Source organism: Euprymna scolopes, chromosome 13 (assembly GCF_053919585.1).
Source record: "Euprymna scolopes isolate OS-2025 chromosome 13, ASM5391958v1, whole genome shotgun sequence".
Taxonomy (NCBI): domain Eukaryota; kingdom Metazoa; phylum Mollusca; class Cephalopoda; order Sepiida; family Sepiolidae; genus Euprymna; species Euprymna scolopes.
In genome coordinates this window covers 122,816,852-122,830,665 of record NC_136494.1, presented here as the reverse complement: position 1 = coordinate 122,830,665, position 13,814 = coordinate 122,816,852, and positions in this window count along the sequence as shown.

The window sequence follows — 13,814 nt, the reverse complement described above, 5'->3', positions numbered from 1 at the left end:
GCAATTTAAGTTTATCTGCTTCGGTTGACCTCCTTGGGCCTTGCCAGGCCAGTAATATATATATATATATATATATATATATATATATATATATATATATATATATATATATATATATATATATATATAAAATAAATAAAAATAAAAATTACAATAAGTTTACCAAGGTAATCAAAATGATAAACTTAAAATATATTATAAATATTAAAGAGTTAATATTTACAAGTAAAGGAGAGTATTTCTTCGAAACTCCGCGGATTAAGGACTATCCACTTCTCTTGTACTTCCTTTTTTAAAATTAAATATGTTTTTAACTCTTTTTCAAGATGTCTTTTAACATGTTTTATTAATCATTTGTTCATATATTATATATATATATATATATATATATATATATATATATATATATATATATATATATATATATATATATATTAGGAGGCTTTCCTTAATTAATTAATTCATTTATTTATTTGTAAGTGTGATTTTATAACCAGGCCACTCAGATTTTGATTAGTGGCAAAGCGTTTTTATACCTATTACGAAATGGAAAATGTTAATTATTTTTAAAAGTATCTTTATCTTCAATAGAATTTAATTTATTTAATCAATTAAAACATATGATTTCCCATTTTAATTACCTTTAACGATTTTCAAAGGTATGATTTTTATATTAAAATTGATAATTAAAAACAATTTAAGCAACTCGACTGCCACTGTGGAATAAGTTGTGTATGCTTTCAGCGTCCCAAATTGTCTCCCTAATAAAATCTATTTTACTTAGTCTAACGGACTTATTTCCCTTGCATTTACACTCTTTTCAGCACAATCTCCAAATAAATGTTTCTAAAAAGATTGTGGAGGAAAATTTGGAATTTATGTTTTTACTGAAAATCAGTAAATCTATTTTAATATTTTTGGGCGCTTATGTCAACGGTTCATTAAATCTAAGGGAGATAACCAGCGTAAACATAGCAAAAATAAGTATATTTTGCAAGATATAATTTGGGGTGCTGAAATAATCAGTAGAACAATGGAAGAATTTTAAATAGGAAAAAAAAATTGATTACACGATTACTGTAGTTGAGTTCCGGAAATTGCTGAAGCAGTTTACGAAAAGGAAACAAGTTAGCAAAGTCAATGAACGAACTTAAAAATATAGCAATGTTAAGTAACAAAATAAACTTATTAATTAACAAAAAACAAAAGTAAACAACCTGTTACAATGAAACAATGTTAATTAATCAACAAAATAAACTTTTCCAATTAGCCAAAGAAAATGCTTCCCTTATTTAAGAGATTACCTAAAATAAAGAAAAGCAAATTTCTTTCTTTTTTTTTTTTTTCGTTTAAAAAAAATACATTGACGGTTTAAATACTATCAAAAATGTTTTCTATTTTCGTTGCTTTGTGTGCATTAATTGTTATGCGTTCCAAATTATACCTTGCAAAATTAAACTACAGAATAGTAAAAAATAAATTAATTAAATTAAACTTTAATCATAGCCAGAAACTGACGGTTTAAATACTTCAAAATCGACTTCAGAAAAGTTTTAATCATCCTGACGCTGAATAATAAGGAAAAACAAATTCCTTTTGTGTGTGTGTGTGTGTGTGTGTGTGTGTGTGTGTGTGTGTGTGTGTGTGTGTGTGTAATCATTTTTTTTTTTTTTTTTTCATTTAACATTCTTTCATTGTTCTACTGATTAGTTCAGCGTCCCAAATTATATCTTGCAAAATGCTTATTTTTGTTATGTCTATGCTGGTTATCTCCCTTCGTGATCTGTTGACGTAAACGCCTATTTTTTTTTTTTTTTCCAAATATCTCAGACAATATAATATCTATTCTTCCTTATCCTTGTGCAATGATCAGTTCATATTTTTAATTACTAAATTAGTGTGTCTTCTTTTTTGCTGAAAAAGCGGCAATGACAAGAGGAGATAAATGTCATGGCATAATAGAGTTATCGCCCTTAGACTTGAAATAATTGAATAACAATTGTAGCATTGTTATGGTCGTTATTATTTTGTTTGTTTTTGTTTTTTGGGTTTTTTTTTTTTTGCTTTTTTTATTCACAAGAATTACTCAAGAAGACATTAGCGAATATTGATGGCATTTATTGAAAGCGTAGGGCATAGTTTTTCTTTTTTATTTGAATTACCATCCGGACTTGTGGTTAGTGGTGGTGGTGGTGGTGGTGGTGGTGGACTGGTGGACTGGACTGGTGGAGTTAGCGAAAAACATGTTTGTTTTTTTTAATGAATATTAAGTTAAAATCAGATTTTTGCACGAATGATGAATGATTTCTGAAGTCGTCAATACCGTCAACAATGCTAAAATATGTCTTTTTCGAAAATCGCCAATTTTTCCGTAGAATCGACGTCATCATTTTCTGTGTGAATTTAATTGTGTGTAAATTTAACGGATGGTCATCAAAAGCCCTAAATATAAATAATGTAAGAAACGTCTTTTTGCTGTTGTTTTGTTCTGTTAGATTTTGATATTTATAGAGATTTATTTTTTAAAAAAATACAAATTTATTATTTTAAAAAGTATCTATTTGTTTGCTGGATCAATTTTTTTTTTTTTTTTTAATTCTGAATTTAAACGGCTGGCATATTAATAAATATCGTTATGGGCTCCCATATTTTTAGGGTCAAAAAGACGTTAAAAATAAAAAATAATAGTATCAAATAAATCAAATTTACTACTAATATATTTTTTCATTGACCCAACACTTCCCCCATCCCTCTAAATAATATATCCCAACTGAAAAAGCAGGAAAGATCGGCAGCTCAACGTTATGGATTAAAATCGACTTCTTTTACTAAGGCCAATGATCATTTAAAAAAAATTCAAAAGCAACTTATTTTTTTTAATTGCTGTTAATTTCGATATTTTGCAGATGACAATAGACGTTTTTATATAATATTATTATGTTTGTTTTTTTATTACAATATCATACTCTAAATTCTTTGTACAAAACTGACTTTTTTGGAATAATCGAATTTAAATCATTTAAATATTTTAAAAATTAATTATTTTTGAGATTTTTTTTTGTAATAAACTGACTATGATGTATATATTGAGAAATATAATGTTATTTTCTTTTTACAAAACAATAATACTGAATTCATTTCCATTTTCTATTTACAAATTCAAGTTAAATTTAAAAAAATAAAAAAATCGGTACTTATGCATTTAACAAACCAGATGTAACTCAGCGTTCAGTTCGGATTTCTCCGAAACATGATGTCAACAGCTTGGGTTTAGCTGTTGCCTGACATAACAGTAATCAGCCAATCACAACGGCACACGCTGAGTTTCAACTTGACGCGCATGCGCATACACTAGTCTGCCTGAGAAGCAGATGAGAATTCCAATACCAATTGGAAGAGAGAGAAAAAAAAGAAACAAACAAACAGACAATTCGATCGTTTCTTGCTTAAAATTGCTTAAAATTCAAGAAATGCTGACGCTTCAAGAAATGCTGACATGAGCTTGGCCCTCCTATCTCACCAACTCCAGACCCTGAAGGTTGTGATACAGTTTTGCCAGCACAGGAAATTAATGGCAGAGTCGATGAAATGCTCAACCTACGACCAGGAATTCATACTAGCCAAGTGAGCAAGCCTCACAGACGGGTACGGCTGGAGATGCAAGCAACATAAAATGTTGCTGTTGGGCGACTATTAGAACAAGGACCTTCTTTGCCTAATAGCAGCTAAGGATCACCTGCATTCTGAAAATAATTTACCTGTGGGCGTTCGAGATGGCGACTACAAGAAACCTCCGTGAATGTGGGTTGCACTCATGCTACACACTTGTTGATTGGAAAAATTTCCTGCAAGACATTTGCTGTGATTACTTTCTCAGAAATCCCCAGCAGATAGGTTGATGATTAACTGTAGTTCCAAAAAGTAGTTCTTTAGGGGGCCGATGAATCAATGCACTCTGTTAGCTGATTGGTCAGTGTGTATTCGAACAGCACGGTTGGGGGGGGGCATTGATTCACAAGAGGAAATTTCACTTTGTTACTGATATAACCTAAAGTTCATCGTAGTGATTTAAAAGATGAAGTTGCTCATCATATAAACAATTATGAGTATATAAGTGTGTCTTTCAGATGGATCAGAGAGTAATATCTGTTTTGTAAAGAGATCCTTCTTGACTGGAGTAATTTTTATTTTTTTCCCCATTCAGTGTGCTGCTTTTTAGTGAATTGAATGTCCCCATGTAAGAAAATGCCTTTGTGTCTAGCTTTGCTCTTGTGGAGAAGCAATTGCATCAGAACTTGTTGCACATTTCTAAGTGCTACATTGTCTAACATTGATATTTTTTATATTGGAGTTATCATCACAAATATTAACTATGTTGTTACGGATGGTTAAAGCTCAATTCTGGTGGTGATTCCACATACAGGAATTTTTTGAAAAATTTAATACAAAATAAATGTTTCTCGTTATGTGTGTGTGTGTGTGTGTGTGTGTGTGTGTTTGTGTGTGCGTGCGTGCGTGCGTGCGTGCGTGCGTGTGTGCGTGTGTGTGTGTGTGTGTGTGTGTGTGTGTGTGTGTGTGTGTGTGTGTGTGTGTGTGTGTGTGTGTGTGCAGTGCACCCCTCGCATTTATGGGACAACACTGAAAGAATTATTTTTTTAAACTTAAATTAAAAAAAACGTTTCTATTTTCTGAAAGTTTAGATAAGATATTGTGTGATGTCGAAATCAGTAAAAATTTCAAAAATCATAGAAAAGTGATCCAGTAGAAAAATGATTACAAGTAAAAATAAAAATGATCAAGTTTAGAGAGTTAAAAAATTAATCATGTTTTAATGTTGGAGAGTTCACAAGATTCGCGGGGAGGGGGTAACTGCAAGCAATAATTTTGACTAAATAAATATGTACCACCATTTTTAAACACAAGATGTCCAAATGTAGCAGTAGCTGATTGTCTATTTTTTATGCTTCTACTGAATCATTTTTAGTAATTTTTTAGAATTTGTACTAATTTCGACATGACTCATAAGTATGTAACAATGTTTTCACCTGCGTTGGATTAAAAGATTACCAATCTACATAAGCACCTTTTTCCAAAGCTATGGAGTAGGAGTTATCTCCCTTGCATTACTATTGTATCATTTACTATTTAGCATTCTAATTGTTTTGAATTATCTGTTTTTATTCACTTAAAACAAAATCAGTGAACTGCATCAACATATTAATCTGTATAATAAAAAGGACAAGTTATTAAAAACTAAAAGAATAAAATAAAAATGGAGGATTTCTTCAAAGCCAAAAATGTATGGGCAGTTTTTTTAAATATCTTTTTCCCTGCTGACTACGGAACAGCTGAAACACCCCCATGCAGTCCTAGGAAGTCCACCCTCCGAGGTCACTGCCTCCTGTCTTTCAGGTGGAGTAAATTTATTATTACTCTTAGAGCTGCCCCTATTTTAGAATGCTAATGGAGCTGCCTATGCAATTTTTAAATGGCCAGAGTACTCTTTATTTTAGGGCTGCTGGCAATGTTTCATTGTTTGGTGCAATATTATACCAATAAACTGCCAACATACACTGATTCTTGGCTAAAATTCTTTCTTCGCTTTTTTAATGTCTCTTAATTATGAAGCTGCTTGTTGGAAGGTTTGCAAATGAAAAAAATAACACCGCAATCAACCCAGAACTCTTTCAAGAATCTATTATTAAATTTAGAACCATTGGTCATTCATATTTTCTACAGACCTCCAATTTGCTTAAACATTTCTCGAATCATACTTACACAGATGTTGCTAAATTGTTAGTAGAGCGAGGCCACAAATGATTATTATGAGACGTGAAGTTATGTTTTGATAAAAGTTGTCAAAACATTATTGAGGTATAAAATGAACAAGTTGCATCAGAAGTTCTAAAAATAGCTAACCAGAAGGACGTGGTTGTTACCACGTGATCAGGTTAGCTGGACGGAGAGTTGAAATTGGAATTTGCATGTAAAGAGGAGCAGACGGGTTAATGGTTGTCTTCCCCCCTTGGGAGGGAGATGCCGTGTCTCAAAATTGAAGATTAGAATTAACCACAAGCCAAGCTCCTCACTTTCCATTTTTCTGCGTTCGACACCTGGAAAGTGAATAAAAAAAACATATAAAACTGACCATCGTTTTGGAGTGAAATGCATTCGTCCACAGGTTTCCAGCTTCCCTCCAATAACAGATGAAACCCAGGTGAACCACAAGATCAAAGATACAGTTGAAAAAGGTATGTTAAATGACACACACACACCTGCATATGAATATTTAGATTGTCATGGAAAGAACTAAAATAGGTCACAAATATAACTAGGGTTCAGATAGTGAAGAGCCACTATAGATATTAGTAAACATGACACGTACACAAACTCAAACCCCACAACGTAACATATTCATGGTCAAATGATACAAAAACGTATCATTTCCTTGATCTTCTGGCCTTGTGTCACATCTTCCTGTCGTTGGAAGGAAGTAAATAACAATAAGCATATGGCAAATGTGAATTAATTCCTGTAGCCTGCAACTGTTGGTTTGGGTCGGCTTATTCCCAGGTTTACATCAAATTCATGACAGCTCATCTGTTACAAACTACTGTACTCATCAATCAGTTTGCAAGAATTTTTGTAAACTGGTACCACAGAAGCAGTTTTCTAGCAATCAAGAAAGCATGATTCATTAAGGCATTTGTTGAAAAGTTTGGAGAGAACTGGAGCAACCTCAGCAGAGCATTTTTTTAATACTATGGTAGGAATGAGATCAGGTCCACATGCTTTTGAGGTGTCTTGATTTTTTATATCATGTACTTGAGAAGGGATGATTTTCAGATCATCTAGTGTGGTTTCTGTCCACAAACGAAAATTCAGGAGGGACTTGTTTGCTGGGTCCAAAGAAGAGTTTGAGGCAAACTGACAGGCAAGCATGTTAGCTTTCTCGGTTGCCGTGCAAACAACCTCAGGATGATTCAATAGTGGGAGAATTATTGATTGCCCATTATTTACTACAATGTTGTAGATTTTCTAGAAATCATTAGTTTCTAATTTCTGCACTTCAATGCATTTTCTGGTGGTTTCGGTATATTCTCTCTTACCTGTCACTATTTCTTTCTTACAATTATTTCTAGCTTCTATAGACTTTTGTCTGTACTGGACTTATGCCGGATAAATCTGCAGTATGCATGTTGCCTTTGAGCAATGGCAGCTGTGCAAGTATAAATAAACCATTGGGAGAGTGGGGTTTGCTATAGAACTTCTGTGTGGGAACATGTGCTTCAGTTACTGCTTTGAACCATTCAGTGGTCTCATTTGTGCACTGTTCAGCAGGAAGAGAAAAGATATTCTCCCATAGGGCATGTGCTGTCACTCACTCACACACACACACACACACACACACACACACACACACACACACACACACACACACACACACACACACACACACGTGCGCAAATAAATGAATGTTTAATAATTTTAATTTCCCCGTGCATTTACACAAAAATAAGTTCTTCCAGCAACGACATAATTTCAAATATGTCAACACGCTTTTCTCACAACAACAAAAGTAAAATGGACATATTTCTGGCGGACGTAGTTGAAGACAGCACCAGGTAACACAAGCAACCAATGAAAAAATTTAGAAGATTGTCTTTTTAATGCTTTTCCAAAAACCAAATGCTAACAGCAGCAATCTTGTGCTAGAGCCGGTTCAAGAACTATTTAAATGCAACAAAACATTCTTCCTCCCTCTTTTTCCCTTCTTTCTTCCTCTCTTCTCACTCCGACGTGACACGAGAACATGCCTCTTGTTTTCACCTCATCGTCGTTTTCAAATCTGTCGAAACCATAATTACACATGCCACGTGGGCATCCCGAAAAATAACACTTATGCACACATGCCCCCATTTCCGTACATTTTCTATAAGAATTAATAACAATGGACTACTTTCCTCATGGGATTTTGGAATTAGGCGAACTTCGCCAGTTAAAATACAAACCTTGAAATAAGGACATTATTTTTACAAAAAACTTTCACCTTCTAATCTTATTCTAAACGAAGGACTTTCATCTAACATGACCTTTTAATCTTAATAATTCCTCAAAGGATTTTTTCACCTACTTTGAACATTCTAATCATAATAATTTTTAAAGAACTCTTACTGATCGGACTTTGCGTGTTCATCTTGTTATTTTTGTTGAAAAATAAATGCGGTAGATTTTAAATGAGAAGGTGTCATTTTGTTTTATTCCTTTTTTTATTATTTTGTTTGGGGCAGAGAAATTTAATTTCACTTAAACTTCTTTTCCCCTTCTCTTTTCCTCTCTGATTTGATCTCTAATGGCATCCCAGTCAGCATTATTGTAGTACCTTTTTCGTTTTTAGCAATGGCTCTTCAACTTCAGGTCAAGAGTTTAGAGTGATGTCTATCATTATCAAGGCATGATCAACATTCCCGAGTGGGCAATGGGGATTTGTTACACAGTCCTCAGGAACTGTTGTCAGAAATAGATCCAGAAGTGACGCTTGCTGGTCCCAACAATCTGGGAGGTAGGTCAGGAACGTTACTGTCTGTGTTAAGGAATGGGATATAGAAAAGTCATGGATGATGCTGTCAGCTGTATCTGTGTAGTTAGAGAAGCCAAGCCAATTACTGTGGTGGGCACCAAATACATTTACTTGGACACTAGTGTTAAGGAAGAGTACTACATCTATGCTGTAAGCTTTTAACTGGCATATTTTAGGAGCATTCTCTTTTAACTTTTTTTTTTTACACAGGCATCACCATATTATCAAGGCCAAGAGGCCACTCAAGGATAAGGGTTAAAGAGTGTACAGTAGAAATTGGACAATATAGTAATCATTAGTAATGGAAATTCGGTAAATTTGTTAGCTTATATGGAACGGCTCATCAAGAACTTGTTTACATTAGACTTGAAGACAACCATATTGTAGTCAGCTGGAAAGCAGGAAAACGGAAGACAATTCCACAGGCATGCAGTTCTAAGAAAGAAGCTTTGTTCATGGAATCTACGTTTAGGTTTACGCACAGATAAAGAGTGGGGGCAATTATTGATAGTGTTTTCAGCTAGACGAGTGTTTCTCATGAAAGTTTGGCGAGGGGGGACCATACTTTCCATCAAAATAACGATACATCAGAGACAAACTCGCAACATCTCTTCTGTGAGATAGAGGTTGCAGGGAAGAGAAAAGGGACATCTCCTACGAGGCTACGAAGTCTATTTTGAACTCTATCAAGGCAGGACAAGTCCTTTCTAGCAGCTCCTGCCCAGATTTGGCAACAGTATTCCATCCTTGGACGTACCTGGCTCTTATATAGATAGAGAATTGCATCAGCAGTGAGATATCTAGTGGATCGATAGAAAGATCCCACCATTTTTCCAGCGACCTTGGCAACAGATTTGATGTACGTGTTCCATTTGAGATCAGGAGTAACGGTCAAGCCCAGAAGCTTGTCAAAACTTGAGGCCTCCTGAAGACGAGAGCCATTCATTTCAATTGATGCCAGATATGGATCAGAATGTTGATGATGTAAAGAGAGAAGCTTGGTTTTAGCTGCATTAAAAGTAACCAGCCACTCCTTTCTCCATTGTACCACATGCCCAAGATCAGAGGAGAGAGAATCGGAGAGAACTTGGTCGTTTACTGTCGTAGATGTGCTACCATAAATGGTAGTGTCATCAGCATAAATGTCTACAAATGATGTAAGGATGTGATTTGGAAGATCATTAATGTAGATCACGAAAAGAGTTGGGCCCAGCATTAATACTGTGAGCTTCTGATTTTTGCCTCTCAACTACTTTTTTTTTTTTGCTCCTCAACTTATGAACCTATCAGAAAGAAATGATTTAATAATTGAGAAGACATTTCCAGCTATACCTTTATGCCATACTCTACCAAAGGCATTTTATATGTCAAGAACAATTGCCCTAAAAAGGTAGCCTCCGTCGAGAGATTAGCTAATCCTATGAGATATAACTGTAAGCACATCTGCTATAGACCTAGCAGAATGGAAACTAAATTGCATGTCACTAAGAAGGTTATTTTTTCTGAGATGGTTGATTACTTCTCTATTTAACACAGATTCCAGCAACTTACTCATGACGCACAGGAGACTTATTGGCCTGTACTCAGAGAGGGATGAGCGATCACCTGAATTCTTAAATACAGGGCATACTGATGTGATTTTCCAGGGTGATGGAAAGCTATTCCCCTTAAGACAACGTTTAAACAGTTTTGTAAGTATGGGCGCTAGTTCAATGGAGAAATCATAACAGAACCTCCCCTCATCATCGGTCTTGTTTGAGTGGGTCAACCAATCCACGTTGTGAACATTGAAGTCTCCACATACGTGAATGTTAGCTGAAGGATAAGCAGAAGGACTTGGTCAATTTTCTCAGATAATCTTTTAAAGATAGTAACTCAGATGTTGTGGGGGCGATAGAGAGTAAGTATAAATGCAATAGTGTGAGCTAATGCAACCCGGAAGCATATATAGGGTAAGTTAGGATCTTCTCTGGAGATGTCCCTACCACATGGAAAGCCATCTTTAATATAGGCACATATTCCATGCCCATGGCGATCTTGAGGGTCAGATTTAGAAGTTAAGTTAGAGAACCCTTTAATTGAGAACTCTTCTAGAGAAATAGCCTGTCCAAAGCCAGTTTCACTTAAAAATAAAAGGTCTGGTTTAGTCTCCTGTAAATGGGTTTCAACCTCTGGAAGGTTAGTACGTAGACCCCTGATGTTGGAGAAGGAGACATTGGTTGTGAGGGTCTATGTTGGAAGTTGGAGAACCGGGTTTAATCGTGTATTTTTTCTTGAAGCTTGTCATGATGGAGTTTTGGAATTTGTGGACTAGGTCGTCAGATTTGCTTAGAGCAGGACAGAGAGGGGAAACTAAGAAAGAAAAAGAAACGAAGAATTTTTTTTTTTTTTTTTTTGTAGAACATGATGAATATGAGACTGGCTGACATTATTTTACCGATAAAACTGCAAAAATATTTGAAAGGCATAAAACTTGCTTTGCTCTGTCTGATTTGTTTATTGTTTTCAAATTTACTCAATAACAAAACTGAATACCAATTTACAATAATTGGTTGATGAGATATAATTAATTTTTATCTAGGTTTTGAGGAGTGCTGATTCATCCTTTTGTGTATGTTCATTGATTGGATCGGATTCAAACCTGGATTGCTAGAAGTCCATATCAGTATTCATTAGTTTAAATACTTACATGCTAAATACAATAAAAAATAAGAAAGTATCAATGATTTATTAAAATCTCAGTAAAATGACTGACTTATGAATCTGCTTCAGCATTAAAGAATATCAGATTCTGTTAAAAGTTGATGGCTTAGAAACTGTATGCCTTGTTTTGGAGTTGTTCTGCTATTGTGACTGATGAGAATATTGTTAGAAAAGTGACGACTTTAAATAAAAGATTTTAACCAATACCATTGAATATAATGGAAGGTGAGGACTGTGGCACTATTTCGTAGTACCAGTGCAATGTTGTTTTTGCCCCCATCCTCAGCAGTAACTGGGAAGTTACTTGTCGCACATGGAGCAATACATAAAAAAAGGGACCACAATGCAATTTTGACAATTCCCTCTATCTTCAATAGCCGGCAGCCATGGGGGGAGGATGCATGTTTTTTGCCTCTCTGTAAAAGAGGGAGGGACTTGTCGAAATTGCATTGTGGTCCCTTTTTTTCTGTATCACTGCAAACAAATGACTTCCCGGCTATGGCAGTGGAGGGGAGAGGGACAACAACAATAACTCAGTGGCACTATTTCATAGTGCCACACGATGATTAAGTGGTTAATGACACGAACTGAAAGTTTGAATCCTGTTTGGTTCACAGAAACATTTTTACTTAAAATGTTGGCAACCTTCACATGGTCCCTCCTGTTAGTACCCAATGTCTTTCTAGAAAGAATTCTGACTAGACAAATATCAAGGGAAACCAATGCCAACAATTTAATCCTGTGATTCATGCCAAATAAATGAATGAAAAATTAAGTTTGATGCATCTAACATGTTCTTTGTCTGCATTTTTAGTTCTTTGTTTAGATTATTAATTGTTATTTATCATAGTTGAACTTTATTTTGCTTTTTACTGCCTTAATATTTCAGTCACATTAATGTTCCATCTTCCTGGGGTGAGAGTGTCAATTGGTTCTATTATAGGAATCCAAAGGCAAATTGCTAATTTAATTTTGTTCAATGTTTCCAATTTCTGTAAATACATGTGGAGGCTGCAAAAAAATGTCTGAAAAAATGATGTCAATAAAAGAAACATTGCCAAGTTTAGTCTGTATCAACTTCATAATTTACAAGACCTGCAACAATATACAATATCATACAACTTCATCCATAATAACAAAAAGAAAAGGGAGCGGGTGATATAAATCCAGTTATTACACACTTACTGACAAAGTAAAAACATATTTAGTCGATGAAAATAAACTCACGTTAACAGGATTGCAAAACCTGTATGAGTTCTATCCGGTTATACTCAGGAGAGTTCCACAAAAATAGTTTGGTATAATGAAAATGGAGGTGGAACTTGTAAGATTTGTATATGCTTCAACTGTGAATGCAGTTTATGCCCTCCGGTTAAAATAAAGGCCATATACTGCCAGAGTTGACATCATAATATCAGATGAAGAGTATAGTTTGTGAAAAACAACCACCAGTGGTGTTAAAGGGTGGTGATCAAAGAATGTAAAGGATGTCAACACAAATTCGAAAATTGATGATAAATAATGGTTTTGGATCATTCAGGCATGAATATAAACCGATTACAATGTGAAATATTTCCTCATAGTAATCATGTGTAAGTACGATTCAAGAAATGTTTCACCCTATCGGAGATCTGTTTTATGAGTTTAATCCATCAGTAGAAAATCTGAATGAACAATCGTCCTAAATTTAATAATACATTCTTGAAGGAGGTCTGGGCTGATTAAAGGGGTCAATTTTTTCAATTTACAAACGTTCCAGCAAGCAACTTCAAAATTAAGAAATGCTACAAAAGCAAAGAAAGAATTTGAGCCAAGAATCAATGTTCTGTAATGTAAGTAGTGTATTGGTATAATATCACACCAAACAACGAAACATTGCTCACTATGGTACCAGCAACTGGTCAAAAGTAAAGAGAATCAGCATGAAAATCCCAAGTGAACATCAAAATGAGAACAGTATATAGAAAATGGAGTCAATCCTTGAAACATCTCACATCCTCTCCCTGTTATCTTGCATATCAACATTTAACAACGGTGATCCCGCCCCCTAAAAAAAAACAAAATGAATTAATAAGTAGATTCTTACAATGCAATGGATTCGGGTAAATCAGATCCAAATATGTCTGATGATTCTTCAGAAATTATCCTATTCATAGAAGAATTTTTTTTATTGACCACTTACGGCCAAATACCAAGCTCAAGAAGTCCAACTCAAATCATCATAAGATCATAGAAAATTGGATGCAGGGGAAAACATGATGACTTACCTTATTAAAAAAAGAAACCTGGTGTTACAAGCGCCATCTGTCAGCAAAACCAAAAAAAAGATTTGCAGGTGGTCTTTTCTTTATCCAGATCTCAGTTCATCCCCAACCATTAATTTATCAAGTGAGATAAAACGCGATTGCCATGAACAATCAAGCAGTCATCATTTTGCATGTGTTGTGAAGTACATGTCTTGAGACTCTGTATTTTGATGTTACACTTCCTTACACAACCACCATTGACAGTTGTTACCTAATAGATTATA